The sequence below is a fragment of the Hypanus sabinus genome, chromosome 16 (assembly GCF_030144855.1).
Source record: "Hypanus sabinus isolate sHypSab1 chromosome 16, sHypSab1.hap1, whole genome shotgun sequence".
In the NCBI taxonomy this organism is placed as follows: domain Eukaryota; kingdom Metazoa; phylum Chordata; class Chondrichthyes; order Myliobatiformes; family Dasyatidae; genus Hypanus; species Hypanus sabinus.
In genome coordinates this window covers 11,246,892-11,262,329 of record NC_082721.1, presented here as the reverse complement: position 1 = coordinate 11,262,329, position 15,438 = coordinate 11,246,892, and the positions used below count along the sequence as shown (strand labels likewise).

General features: G+C 40.7%; 1 protein-coding gene across 5 annotated transcripts in view; it reads left to right on the top strand.

Annotated features, from left to right (window-relative positions):
• Positions 1-853: 853 nt before the first annotated feature.
• The window catches only part of LOC132406011 (protein strawberry notch homolog 2-like), a 168,508-nt gene continuing 153,923 nt past the window's right edge, over positions 854-15,438 (top strand). For 2 of the 5 annotated variants that reach the window (XM_059991136.1, XM_059991132.1), the window contains exon 1: positions 854-990. The gene's annotated coding sequence lies outside the window, so the exon portion shown is untranslated. Of the gene's footprint in view, positions 991-1,033; positions 1,179-1,489; positions 1,635-8,208; positions 8,264-15,438 lie in introns of those variants that run through there. The other 3 variants (XM_059991134.1, XM_059991133.1, XM_059991135.1) reach the window with 3 other exon arrangements.

Sequence of the window (15,438 nt, the reverse complement as noted above, 5' to 3'; positions counted from 1 at the left end):
ATTTATTTGGAAAGAGTGCTATTCAATTTTAAAATGTTTTAACAATTATTCAATGCATAAAATTGTTAATGCATTAAAGTAATATTAGTGCTTCCAATAGATTTGCAAATGTCTTCTTGTTTCAATTTTCACTGCTGAGCGTTCTGAAAAGCGTGGGCTGTAACAAGGTGCATTTATCACCATCACCATTATGTACCGTGTCGTAGGATATAGATGATCATGGTCTCATGACCGGGATTGTCCTTGGCAATTTTTTCTACATAAGTGGTTTGCCATTGTCTTCTTCTGGGCAATGTCTTTACAAGACAGGTGACCCCAGTCATTATCAATACTCTTCAGAGATTGTCTGCCTGTGTTCAGTGGTCACATCACCAGGACTCGTGATGTTCACGAGCTTCTCATGAGACCATCCACCACCTGCTCCCCGGGCTTCACGGACCCTGATGATGCGCTAAGCAGGTGGTACACGTTGCCCAAGGGTGATCTGCAACCCAGCAGAGGGAAGGAGCACCTTAAATATTCTTTGGTAGAGACATATCTCCACCCCATCACCCACAGGATCTGTGGAGGGGTGGAAACAGTTAGTGATTCGGGGCTGAGGCCCTTCATCATGTTTGGTGAAAGGACTGAGTTGGAAATGCTGCCTGACCTGCTGGGTTCTCTGGATTTCCCAGCATCTGCAGAATCTCCTGCGCTCATCTCGCACCTTTTGCGACCTGTGCTTTCAAAGTCACGCCTGCAAACACTTCTGGAGGAGCGGAGGGACAGGGACGCCAGAGGAGGGGGAGGGAGGTAGGGTGCAGAGCGGAGGGGACGACCCTGGCGTCCCGGGGGCCGGCCTCCACCCACCCCGACACCAGAGCATGACGTCACGGGGAGGAAGAGCGCGTGCAGGAAGTGCAAGGGAGGCCGCCGCCGCCGCCGCCGCGACGCAAACATCGCTCACCTTAAGGATTAAACCTATCGGATTCTCCTTTACTCCACGGACAGGTCAGCTTTGGGAATAGAATGAAAAGCAGTTAGCGGCAGGGAGGTGGAAGGGAGTCAGAGCCGCCGTCGCCACCGAGACCGGCATCCCCGTCACTCGAGCCCCGGGCTGTGGTAGGCCTCTGGTTACGTTCCAGCCCTCCGCCTCCCGGCAGTTAACAGCCCCAAAGGACGGGAAACAAAAAGTTAAGGTGAAAGCCTTTGTGTTTGGAGTCGGGGTTGGAATGCTGCGGAACTATTTGGGAGTCGCGTTAAACTTTTTCTTCCACCCCTCCCTCCCCTTGTCTAAACTTGGATTAGCTCACCCACAGTCTAGGGGAAAAAACTGTTTGAGAAAGTTTCTTCCACCTCCCCCGGCACACCAAATTGAATGAATCCGAGCTAAAAACAGCTCTTGTCAATAGTTTAGGTAACTGATCTCATCAAGATGATTTGACAGATTCTCTCTCTCGCAGGGAACTGCTAGAAAGTGATTGGCGGACCTCTTGTGTTTTATTGTTTTTTTAAAAAAAAGTGTTGTAATCAAGAGGCTTTTAGTAAAGCTGAGACGTATTTCAAGCAAAAGACAGCTTAGTGAATACTTCTCTGGCGATTTAGTTAACGTCTGCTGGTTGTTAAACTCGGCAATAATGTGATGGAGTGAAAGGGTGAGAGATTGAAGTATTACGGACACCCTGCCCTTGATTGCTTTTAGTTTGTACGTTTAATTTCCGCTTTTTATTGGCTTGTTGGGTGGGAGCGATTCTAGGTTAACATGGAAGACGCAGCGTCTTCCTATCGGGAGTTCACTTCTTTTGCCTAAATAATCTCTGATCCAGACTACGGCGAATGACTTGTTGGGTGTGCTGTGTTGTCTGGCCCTCTCTCTGTTACGAAATAGCCACTCAGTGTAGATGATATTTCGGACGACTAGCTACCGGTGGTGGTTACACCATTTTATTTGCGTGTTTTTTTTTGTACCTGCGTGTCGGCATTGTATTATCCTTCAGGCAACTCGTCCTGCAAACTATAAACGGTTTCATTGTTTTCCCACCCCGCCGAAACGCCTTTAAAATGAAACTAAATTTTGTGTCTTCGGAAGAAGTTGCATCCGACTTGTTTGTGTTGGACATGCGAAGTTCCTTAAGCAAATCAGATTATATGTGTCAGCTCACCCCCGTTGAACACAAGGCTTTTAAGTCGCCGCTGTCTACACCAGATTCCACGATTTAGCCAATTAGGGAAAGCTTGTGAAGACAAGCTTTTTCAGTTCCCATAACATGCTAAGATTGAGTTGGTGTAAATGTAGGCAACACACACAAAATGTTGGAAGAACTCAGCAGGCCGGGGAGCATCTATGGAGAAGAGTACAGTCGATGTTTCGGGCCGAGACCCTTCCCCCAAGACCGTTAAGAAGGGTCTGTTCCACGCTGTATCTCAATAAATTTTAAAAAAAAATGAATACCAAGGCAGGCAAATTTTGTTAACTGGATAAATACGAATTCAGATGCACTAATGCAGTGCAAAAGTCTTGGGCACGTAAATATAGCTAGGATTTTTGAACAATACTACATTATAAAATGTGGATTGAAAAGGTTTGTTTAACCGACGGAAGCAAAGGATGTTGGAAATTGCGAAGGGAACGCGCTGCGAGAAGGCTGCAGGACAGGTGGCAGAGAAGAGATGGCCGTAGGATGGCACAGGTGCAGACATGCTCAGCCTCGAGACACCAGGCAAGCTTATTTGATTCCAAACAATTGGTTTACTGTTCATTACAGAATGTCTCTCCGGTGCTTCCTACTCCCTCCCCTCTCCCTCCCTCTCTTCCTAACCATGATTCTCCTTGCCCACTCTCAGTCCACAATGGAGACCCATATCAGGTTTATCATCACTCACATATCTCATGAATTTTTTTTTTGCAGCAACACATAGTTACTATTGAGACAGTACTGTTGAGACATCCTAGCTATATATGTGTCTCTAAGACTTTAGCACAGTACTGTATAATCTATGCTAAAGAGGTAACATTCAAAGACAGGGACACAGTGAGGAGGAATGGTGGGAACTACCCACCAGTTAAGTATATGGCCTTGAAAATTGCTGGATCAGGGTCAGAAATTCCTGGCTTGATTTTAATTTTAAATTCAAGACTTTAGAGGAAAAGTAAAGTGTTGTAGTGTAGCCTTGTCAATAGGGTCTTGGCCCGAAACATCAACTGTACCCTTTTCCATAGATACTGCTTGGCCTGTGGAGTTCCTCCAGCCTTTTGTGTTTGTTGCATGGATTTTCGGCGTCTGTAGATTTTCTCTTGTTTGTGATTGGTGTAAATGTAGAATTTATTGAGAAGTGCTGAACAATTTCATCAGGAGCTTAATCCTTTAGTGATTTATTGAAGAAATGAATCTGGGACTATAGGAATGATATTTGTCTTTCATGAGATAGCTTGTGTCAGTAGTGTTAAGATTTTGGATTTGGAGTGTATGTCAAGTGCAATGCATATTGCTGCATAAATAAATCATCTGGTAGAACAATGTAATCTTGAATAGTTTGAGCTTTTAAAAGTCTACTAAGATCAACATTTGTTATTTATTTATTTGTTTATTAACATCCAGCGTGGAGTAGACCCTTTGAGCCACACCAGCTGCAGCCCCTCATTTAATCCCAGCCTGATCACAGGACAATTTACAATGACCAATTAACCTACCAACCAGTACGTCTTTGGACTGTGGGACAAAACTGGAGCAACCGGAGGGAACCCACAGAGTCATGGGAGAATGTGCAATCTTACAGTGACTGGAATTGAACCTAGGTCACTGGTACAGTAAAGCTTTGTGCTAACCACTACATTACTGTGCTACCACTCAATAAATACTACTATTTGGACAACTCCTGTAAATAACTTCATCACATTATATTGAACTAACAGAACCTCTAATTTCTCATCAGCTAATTCCACCTGGCATCTTTTATCTTGAGCTAAAATTTTGGTCTTGCTTGAAGCACTGAGATCACTCCCACCAGTTTAACAACTAAAGCCTGAGTCTACTACTATAGATTTGTGCCCTTCCCTTGGGCAACATCGGTGGCGCAGAGGAGGGAGACTTGCAGCTTGGGCAACTGCCAGTCTTCCATTTTTTTAAAAAAATCCTTGCTCAGGCTTGCGCCCTGAAAACTTTCCAAGGTGCAAATCCATGGTCTATTGGGACTTAACGGAGGCCTACAGATCTTTGGCAAAGGCAGGAGAGTGGGACAGATTGGGTAGATTTTTCAAAAAAAAACCTGATGGTTACTTGGTAGCTTCCATGCTACCTTTGCCATAGGAATCTTAATGGATTCTAGAAAGAAGGATCATTATATATTCTTTATCTTGGTCACTATATCTGGAAAATGTCAACGTCAGCTTATTGACAAGGCTATGCTGTATCAACACTACTTTTTTTTCTCTCAAGTTTTAAATTTAAAATTAAAATCAAGCCAGGAATTTCTGATCCTTGAATGCCTCGAGCTGTTTTCAAGGCTGTATACTTAGCTGGTGGATTGTTTCCACCCTTCCTCCTCACTGTGGCCCTGTCTTGATTGTTACCTCTTTTGCACAGTACTGTATAATCTGTGCTAAAGTCTTAGAGACATACATATAGCAAGGGTGCTCAAGACTTTTCAACAGTACTGCAGTAACTTTATGTATTGCTGCAAAACAAAAACAAATATCATGATGTATGTCAGTGATAAACCTGATTCTGATATGGGTGTCCATTGTGGACTAAGAGGGGGAAGGGGGCAAGGAGAGGGGAATCATGATTGGGAAAAGAAGGGAGAGGGGAAGGGAGCAGGGACCACCAGAAAGACATTCTGTAATGATCAGTAAACCAATTGTTTGGAATCAAATAACCTTGCCTGATATCTCGGGTTTGGGTATGTCTGCACATGCACCACCCCACGCTCCGGCACTTCTTTGCCATTAGTCCTACCCCCCACCCACGGCACTCCACCCTCGCAATTTTCAACATCCTTTGCTCCTGTCAGATATACAAATTCCATATTCGTAGTGCAGTATTGCAATTAATACACAGTACTGTGTATTAATATCTGAATTAGTATTTATTCAGTTAACAAAATTTGCCTGCTTTAATGTTTATTATATTCGTTTTTTTATTTACTGAGATACAGCGTGGAACAGGCTGTTTTGGCCCTTAAAGCCACGCTGACCAGCAGCCCTTGATTTAACCCTAGCCTAATTACAGGACCAATTTATGATGTCCAATTAGTCTACTAACTGGTACATCTTTGGACTATGGGAGAAAACCAGAGCACCAGGAGATGAGGATAATGTGTAATTTTCCTACAGAAGCAGTGGGAATTGAACCTGGATCACTGCTATTGTAAATTGTAGCGCTAACCTTGACGCCACCATGATCATAAAGTACAGGGTTGAATGCCACCAAGCATTGAAACAAATAGGGAATATTTTTATTTTATATAAAAGAATTGTGAAACTGACTGTGTCGAAAGTCCACAAATCTGTGATGTGGATTGGAGATGACTGACCATTTTAGCCCCATGTATTAAATTGACATAAATTGGAAGTCATGTTCAAGATGGAAAATATCAGTTATGTGGTTGTAGATGTAGTTGCTTTTGTCCTGTATTGTGCCATTTAATTGCAAAGGAACATTTTCTGATTAAAATTGGTTAAAATGCCCACTTGCTATTATGACCGTGAAGATGGGTATGAGTTTTTACATTTTGCCAGTTTTCACATCTGGTATCAGTACCATGCTACAACACCAACCTCATTTGTATGCTTCAGTCTGGAATGGAGTTTGATTCCATTTCTTTGGAGGCCAGAGTCCTGTAGATAAGGCAGACTTGTACTTTTTAGAGTAGGTAATAGGATGGGGGTGCAGAGAGGGAAGAATAGACTTGATAGATCTTCTGAAGATGGTCTATTTTTGCAAGATGTAAAGGAAAGATTACTCTGCATTCACTTCTAGAGAGTAACAAAGTTGTAGCTTATTTTTCTATTTTGCTTGTTGGATTCTTGAAGAAGCTGGTACAAAATTGTGGAATACTGTAATCTTTGTCATCTTGATTACAAACAAATGTCTTAATTTCCAAGAAAGCTTCAACTATCTTAGCAATATGCTACATTACCTGCCTTGATTGTGGACTTCACAGTTTGGAATGGATTTTGATTCCTTAACCACCTTTGGGGGACATGAGTCTTTGAGAAAGCTGTACTCACACAAATGTGGGAAGTGGTCAGGGTGGAGGGGGAGGGAGTGCAGAGAGTGGGAAAGAAGGCAACTTGTACAATCTTCCATGGTTCTATCTATCAATGTTTTAATGACGACAACGTCTTCATGCAGCAGGAGCATGCACTAATTAAAGTTTCATCACTGGTAGTAGTCATTCAATTTATTCTTCCTTGTTTGTCTTCCATTTAAATATCTGCCCCAGAGGTGAAAGAAGGCAGTTTTAAAGCAGTGGTTTGTGGTGCTGCTGTGAATCCTGCATTTAGTTGAAAGCACATGTTTAAATATTGAAGTTTGAGGTCAAATAAAAGCCTTGAAATGTGAACAAGGAGCTGAGTAGTTTAATCTCTGTAAATGATCTAAGTGTGTGTGTTCAAGTTTGTTAATTTGGCAACAGATTTGAAAAAGTAGGTAGATAGTTGTGAGTGTGTAATAAGGGGCGATGAGTTTGCAGATCAAAGGATTCTTGAAAGCATCAGTAATTGCATCTTTGTGTGGTTTTATGTTAATATTGTAATTTGACTTCTAAATCATCCAGCCATTTTTTTCCTGCGTTTCCATGCATAACTACAGCGTTACTGTTGTGTTAAATTTATTTAGGGCGATACAGCGCAGAATAGGTCCTTCTGCTTGTACTGTAAAGTGTTGTGCTAACCACACACAAATTCCTTATTCTATTGTCCAACTGTAGTTCAATTTGGAAGTGAAAGCACAAAGTAGATTTGATAGTTTGTCAATATTTAAGCAAAAAGGAAGCAAATAGCTTAAATGTCTGCACTTAAATTGCTGTTTCTTTTGAACTTAATAGAATTAGTGGCATGGTTAGCAGGTTTGGAAAAATTACCCTGAAGAATTATATTAATATCTGAAGTAAGATTGTGGCGCTGCAGTTTCTATAATGTTATGAGGACCTCAGCAGTCTGGGTTCAATTCCCACTGCTGTCTATAAAAAGTTTGTACATTCCCCTGTGACCGTGAGGGTTTTCTCTGGGTGCTCGGGTTTCCTTCCACGTTCCAAAGATGTACCGATTAGGATGCATTGTTGCTGGAAGCATGGCAACATTTGTCGATTGCCCCTGGCATAAATTTGGACTGTTGGTTGTTGATGCTAACGATGCATTCCACTGTATATTTCGTACCTGTGATAAATAAAGTTGATCAAGTCTTTATTTAGTGTTAGGCCCTTCCAACCCTTCGAGCTGCACCCCCACCAACCCTGATTTTAACCAGCCTAATCATGGGACAATTTATAACATCGAATTAACCTACTTGGTACATCAGCATGTGGACTTGAACTGTGGAAGGAAGCTAGAGCACCTGGAGAAAACCCACACATTCCACGGGGAGGAAGTACAGTGACTCCTTACAGACGGTGCTGGAATTGAACTCAGAACTCTGACACCCCAGCTAGAATAGTGCTGCATTGACTGCTACGCTACCGTGGCACCCTTATTTACCATTTTGCTATGTTGACATGTATCTTGTGCAATGAATAAGAATTAGCTTATCAAGATACTGATGTGTCTCATTGACGTACAGTTAGCAAAGACCTTCTAAATTGTTTAAATGTATTCTATGGGAATGGATACTACAGGCAATAGTCACAATGAGTGTTCAACCAAAATGAATGTAGCAGCCGAGCATGAGCTTGTCTTTTTTTGTAATCATTTATGCATGTCTGCAAACAGACTAAAGCAGGCACAGTGGCCTTTTTAACACTGAGGACATGGGGACAAATTGTGCATCTTGTTTGTTACCCAGAGCCAGAAAAGTCCAACTTTGGTCCATCTATTGGGTTTTGCTGCACTGGGCTATGGGGCCCATCTGAATGGTTTGACATGGAGATTTCCCAAACTTTTGCTTAATCTCTTTCAACAGATTTGACTGTCTATAAATGAAATATTAGTCATTTGCTGCATGCTGATAGTTTCATGTCACTAGTCAATCACAGAATTTCCTTTTCTCCTTCCATGCCTACTTCCCCAAGTAGTTTAAGAATGTTCCACTCCGATTGTGCCTTTGGAGAAGGGGGAAGGTGGCTGGCTGTGAGTATATGTTTGTGTTTTTTTTGTATATGAAAAAAAGTTGGAGTTTTTAAATCTTTAACTTTTGAGCAATAGATATTAACACTTTTTAATAAAAGAGAAATGGCATGATAGATTATTTAATATATTTGGGTGTTGTGGAGAAAAATCCACAAACTTGAATAGCTGACTACTTGGCAAGGGATTTTCTTTTAATGTTGCAAGTGTAGTGCTTCTCTCTGCGCCTCCCCGCACCTTCATTATGCGGCATTTTCTATGGAACACTCATTTAAAGAAAAGTACTTTTTGATGAACAGGAGGATTAAGACATCAACTAACATCAGTTAACAACTGTAATTCATTGTTCATTATCAAATTGTTTTAAAATGGGATAGCATGGTTTTATACTTGTACATTAAAAAAAGATAGTGTCATATTCATTGATAGAAATATTGCTTGGTGAGCATTTCAGTGGATCAGAAAGCTTTGCAAGTATTAAGTTGCACCCTGCCCTCAAATTTACCTGGTCTATTTCTGACACCTCCCTCCCCTTTCTTGATCTTTCTGTCTCCATCTCTGGAGACGACCCATCTACTGATATCTACTATAAACCTACAGACTCTCACAGCTACCTGGACTGTTCCTCTTCCCACCCTGTCTCTTGCAAAAGACCCTTCTCACAATTCCTCCGTCTCCGCCGCATCTACTCTCAGGATGAGGCTTTTCTTTCCAGGACGAAGGAGATGTCTTCCTTTTTTAAAGCAAAGGGGCTTCCCTTCATCCACCATCAACTCTGCTCTCAAACACATCTCTCCCATTTCCCGCACATCTGCCCTCACCCCATCCACCCGCCACCCCATGCGGGATAGGGTTCCCTTTGTCCTTACCTACCACCCCACCAGCCTCCAGGTCCAACATATAATTCTCCATAACTTCCGCCACCTCCAATGGAATCCCACTACCAAACACATTTTTCCCTCCCCCCCCCCCCCCTTCTGCTTTTCGCAGGGATCGCTCCCTACGTGACTCCCTTGTCCACTCGTCCCCGTCCCCCCCATCCCTTCCCACCGATCACCCTCCTGGCACTTATCCTTGTAAATGGAATAAGTGCTACACCTGCCCTTACACTTCCTCCCTCACCACCATTCAGGGCTCCAGACAGTCCTTCCAGGTGAGGCGACACTTCACCTGTGAGTGGCTGGTGTGGTATACTGCGTCCGGTGCTCCCGGTGTGGCTTCTTATATATTGGTGAGACCCGACGCAGACTGGGAGACCATTTCGCTGAACATCTACTCTCGGTCCACCAGACATATCTCCCAGTGGCCACACATTTTAATTTCACGTACAATTCCCATTCTGATACGTCTATCCATGGCCTCCTCTATTGTCAAAATGAATCCAAACTCCGGTTGGAGGAACAACACCTTGTATACCGGCTGGGTAGCCTCCAACCTGATGGCATGAACATTGACTTCTCTAACTTCTATTAATGCCCCTCCTCCCCTTCTTACCCCATCCCTGACATATTTAGTTGTTTGCCTGTTCTCCATCTCCCTCTGGTGCTCTTCTTCCCCCCCCCCCCCCCACCTGCTTCTTTCTCCTGAGGCCTCCCGTCCCATGATCCTTTCCTTTCTCCAGCTCTGTATCACTTTCGCCAATCACCTTTCCAGCTCTTGGCTTCATCCCACCCCCTCCGGTCCACTCCTATCATTTTGCATTTCCCCCTCTTCCCCCCCCCCCCCCTCTACTTTCAAATCTCTTACTATCTTTCCTTTCGGTTTGTCCTGATGAAGGGTCTCGGCCTGAAACGTCAACATCACTTCTCCCTATAGATGCTGCCTAGCCTGCTGTGTTCTACCAGCATTTTGTGTGTGTTGTTTGAATTTCCAGCATCTGCAGATTTCCTCATGTTTGCTCAAGTATTAAGTTGTTTTTCAGTAAATTAGCTGCTGGAATTGGCTTCTGTTATTTTGTAACTCCATATTTATCCAATCATGTCCACTTGAAAGATGGAATTCAGCTGTGACATCAAGATGAAATAGTTTACAAGCACGCACAGTCCAGCTTTGATTAATAGTTATTTGGATGAGGTACAGGCAAAACCCCATGTAGTGCTGATGATACAGGTGGGGGGTGGGGGTGTAGGGTAATGTCTTATGAACAGTTCATATGTTCACATCATGCATTCTCTGTAATGTAAAGCTGTGTCATCTGCACAAACACCAGAAAATGGTTGAAAAAAGGATTGTTTTTATATACATTCTCAAAATCCATGAAACATTTTATTCCATGCCTTAAATTTTTGGTTAGTGATATTGGGTAAATTTCTGTAACCAGAGAGGATGTAACATAAGGGCTTGCCTGTTTTGACTGTAATCCTTTATAATTTCAGTAGTTTCATACTAATGACAGATTAAGATGTTGCATTATTCAGAGACAGATTCAGTTCAATTATTTTCCAATTTTTAGGATTGATTACAAAAGCAGCTGAAAAATGAATTGTTTAAGAATGTCCAAGTAATGCAGCACAATGATTTTTACATGGGTCAAATGCTTAGTTCATCATTAGTGCCTACAAAAGGCTCGCATTTCAGTCTTCAGTCTTTTGAAATTGGACACTTGCTGCCAGTCATGAAAACAAAGTAAGATTATTTGACATAGTGGCTCATGTCATAGGATCTGGTGTATGGATTGCTCCTGGTTTTTTCTTTTTTGAAAAAGATTCCAGAATTTAATTTACATTGCCATGGTTCTAAAAGTAAATTCCAAATCACTTTCTAAAATTTTTAAACTATTAAAAAGAATTGCCCTCTGGGGTTTGAGTACATAAATTAATAATCTTTTCATTGGTTAGCATTTTAAAGTGAACAGAAATACCTACATCACATAAAGGATTACTTTATTTGATACTGTGGTGTTTTATAACTGAATGCAAATTTGAAACTAATGATTTTGAGCTCAAAGAACCTGTGAAACATCATGATTGCACTGGGAGAGATAAAATTTAGCAATAGATTGCGCTTCATGATTTTACTGAAGCGTATTCTATTGAGAGTGAGACCTAGATATTGCAGTTCTGTGGAGTATAAGATGTGGATCCTGGTACCGACAGTATAGAGCATGTGATAATAAACCTGGTTCTGAATACAGGAAAAATTTTATTGGTGGCTGCAGATTTAGGATTTTTTTGGAATTGTGACCATGATAGGAAAAAAAATAGCCCTTTGAGCAGCTACTGGTGATCTTTTAAAAGCATTAATGCTAAGCCTACTATAGGACACGGGTTCAACTTTCGCTGCTGCCTTTAAATAAATAGTATGCTCTCTCCATGGTTTTCTCCCACAATTCAAAGACAAACCAGTTGGTGGGTTAATTGGTCATTGTAAATTGTCCTTTGGTTAGGCAATGGTTAAATCAAGGGTTGCTGGGCGGTGCAGCTCAAAGGACCAGAAGGGCATGTTCCACATTGGATGTTAATAAAAATAAAATAAATGCTTGGTACATTTCCACTCCTTTTTAACAGAATATTGTGGACAAGTTTCTGCAATAATATTGGTTAAAGCTGTGTGTCATATGGAACTCTCTGCTACAGGGAGTTAATTTGATGTGTATAGAATGTGTGTGTATATAATACAGTGGTGGGAAGTAGAGGGTTAAGTTTAAAAGTGACATGAAGCAGGATCAGACTGTGGAGCACAAGTATCAGCAGGAACGGGCAAGGTCAAATGCCATTTCCTTTGAGTATTCCCTGTAATTCTATATGGAACCTTGATAAACAAAGTTAAGTATTCTCTCTTGTGGAAAAAGGCAGGTGTACTCATTATCAATTTACAGGCCTATCTGGAAATTAATATTGAGTTTTGAGTAGTTTTTCACCCTTTCCGTGCATTTCCTTCCCCCAACTAAAATGATGGAAAGCTAGATCTTATCATTGATTGCCATCTTTGAGCCATTATGGAGCTGCTGGCAGTTGATTGCTAGTAGGTCTCTTACTAACTGATTTTCTCTCGAACGTTTTGCCACCCTTGGTCCTTTCATATTATGTTAACTTGTTAAAAGCTATTTTCTTATTTTCTTATTGCTCCTTAATTATACTAAGTAAACTGCATTACTAATCTTAGTTTCAATACAAACAACCCTTGGAAAGCAAGTCTTTAAGCTCTTGAAACTGAAAGTTCAGATCAAGACTACAGGCCTGGTTCAGCATCCAGTTTAAGAGTACAATACTCAAAAGCTGATATTTGCTTTATTTGTAAGTAGCTTGTGCTCAGTAAGATATGGTAGAGATTACTGTGCCAGCTTTGTTCAGAGATGGTAAAGTCATGACAGTAATTTTATCAGAGTAATTGCTTTCTTTTCCATTGATATTTTTGTATATAGTTGTGGCTTAAATTTTTTTGTTATGGAGAGGGATTACTGCTGTATACCAAAAAGTAAATGGAGTTCAGTGAGTTTACTTTTGATATTATAAACATCTAGGTTAGTGCATTGAAAACATTGTGCTGAAAATCTTTTGTGTAATGACGGGTCTGTAGTAAAATAAGATCAGATTTTACTTTTCGTCAAAACCATGCTTCTAACAGTAAAATACTGGCATAATTAAATATGATTGGTAATAAAAGGCTAAACAATAATAGCTTGGATACTTCAGTGAGGAATGAACAAATGCCGCTGAATGAATTAACCTTTAATATTAAAACTTGCCTTCTGGTGCCAAAAGGTTGTTGGGCATTATTTAAGACTAATTTCTAAAAGGCACTTGTACTGGAATGGACAAATCTTAACCTTTTTGATAAATTAATTCTGTATCAGCAATGTCCATACAGGAATATTATACCAAATAATATATAAGTTAAGTGGGCTGGAGCTTGCAGATGGGCAGGATATTCTTGTAGCAAGGACTGGCTTTTTCATGTTTAACTGTGTGCGAGCTCTTTCAGGAAGATTTTTCTGTTTGACAAGTGGACTATTAGCTTTGCTTTGATTTTTCACAGCAGTACCTTGCCCTTAACCGCTCAAATTGAGATGAGTTCATACAGACAAAGACAGTCGGGGCACTCTTTCTTTTGCAACTGCTTCAACTACATTCTACTGCAACTTGAGCACACAAAGACAGAATAAAAGCAATTATTTGCTATTCAAAATAGTCGTATGTTAAGGTCATGCAGCAGTGAAACAGGCTCCTCAGCCCTCTGCATTTATGTCAAATGCTGTAGTTAACTTCACCCATTCCACTAACACATTATACAGGTTTTTTCAAACTTGAATTTTTAAGTTGTTTTCTGCTGTTAAGCCATTATTTTGGGTCTTGACACATTTCTCATTTTGTGTTGCTCAAGTATTTAATTTATTCTACCAATTAAATATTGTTGTTAAACTCACTTATTTTCAGTCTGCTATCTGAAAATCTATTAAGTTATTATGAAATCCTCCAAGGCTATACATGACCTCCCCTGCCCAAATTAAGGGCGCCCATACATCTGAATGAGTTGACTTACAAAATTCTGACTTCTAAAGATTTTCTGATGAATTTTTGAATCCAGTTAAGCATCCCTAACTTTCCAGCAAACCTTCGCTCTTGTAAGCATGAGATGAATCAAATGATTTGGAGTTGATCAGTGTAGTTGGAGCCTGATTGCCTTGACAGCATATATATGCACACAGGCTATATTTTCACTGGGAATCGGTGGTTTGAGCTCCTTTTTCAGCTATTTAGCATCTGTATGGGGATGGACTTGTCGGCTGTTGTGGGGTTACAGTGTTTCCTCAGGATTCAAGTGGTTTATTTTCCTCAGGCATTTGGTGACTGGTGGGATGGATTTGTCATTTGCTGAGGGGTTGCAGGATGGGAATGGGGCTTTCCCACACGTCCTCTCTGCTCCTCCCTGGATCAGGGGCTGGATCGTGCAAAGCTGGGAGCACTTTGTGGACTCGTTCACTCACTGAGTTAGGGATGCTAGGAGGCAGCTGCCCCTTCTGCTTGCTTTCCTATCACCATCTTGCTCACACGGTCTTTGTTTATTTTCGACTTACAAAAAATTTGGGTTATGACAGTCATCAAATGGAACTTATTCGTAACCCGAGGTGTACCTGTACTTAAATATCTACTGTTTGGGCTGGGCATATAATTTGCACCAGAATTTTGTGTGAATTGTACATCTTTGGCAAATTAAAGACAACATTTGGTCTATGCTATCTCTTCATCCCACTTACTCTACCTTATTAACACCCTAACTTGCATATATGTATCATACTATCTTGAGGTACATCCTCTTGTATGCACTTACAGGAAGAATAAATTCGATAGAATCTATGGGAAAACATAGATGAACAAAGATTGAAAAATAACCAATGTACAAAAGATCAACTGTGCAAATGAAAAAAAGCACGATACTGAAAATGAGTAGTGAAGAGTCCCTGAAATTATACAAATAAATATCATCATTTTGACAGTACAGAAATGCTCAGAGTTGGCAAACTTTGTCACAGAAATAATGCATGAATTGGCCATTAGAACTCTTTCTTGTGTTCTGTCTATGCCACAATTTGTTTGATGTATTCAATGAATGTATTGCTTTATAACTGGCACTGTTAAACTGAACCTGATTGAGTATGACAGTTTGTGACACAATTAGAAAAGTATTATATTTTGTGGCAGTAATAATTGTTATCTTAATTGTAATTGTAAATATTGATTGGAGTCTTTCCAATATGGCTTCATATTAATGTAACATAAAATAGATTGTTTACTTGATTGGGTTGAAATTTATTTTTGTTTCTATTGTTTGACCTGCCCTTTTGATGGTCTAGAACAAGGGTTCACAATCCAGTGTCCATTAACCCCTTGGTTAATGGTAAGGCTCCTTAACATTTTTTTTTAAAATGTGGGAACCCCTAGTCGAGAGTATAGATTCTAAGGGCAGTGCTAGTCTGGAGGATCACTCACATAGCTCTGCATGAGCTTATGATAGATTGCTAAAACACAGGCATGTCAGATTTTGCAGTACTCAAACAGCGGTACTTTTAACTTAGACAATCAAAGTAGTAATGGGAACAACAATGCATCTCTTGCTTTGGAAGTTAATCATCACAGTACCATTTAGATTAGCGTTAGAGTGTCCATGGTGGTTAGTGTAGTGGTTACAGCTCAGGGCTTTCCTGATAAGTTCGGAGTTCAAATCCGGTGCCATCTAGA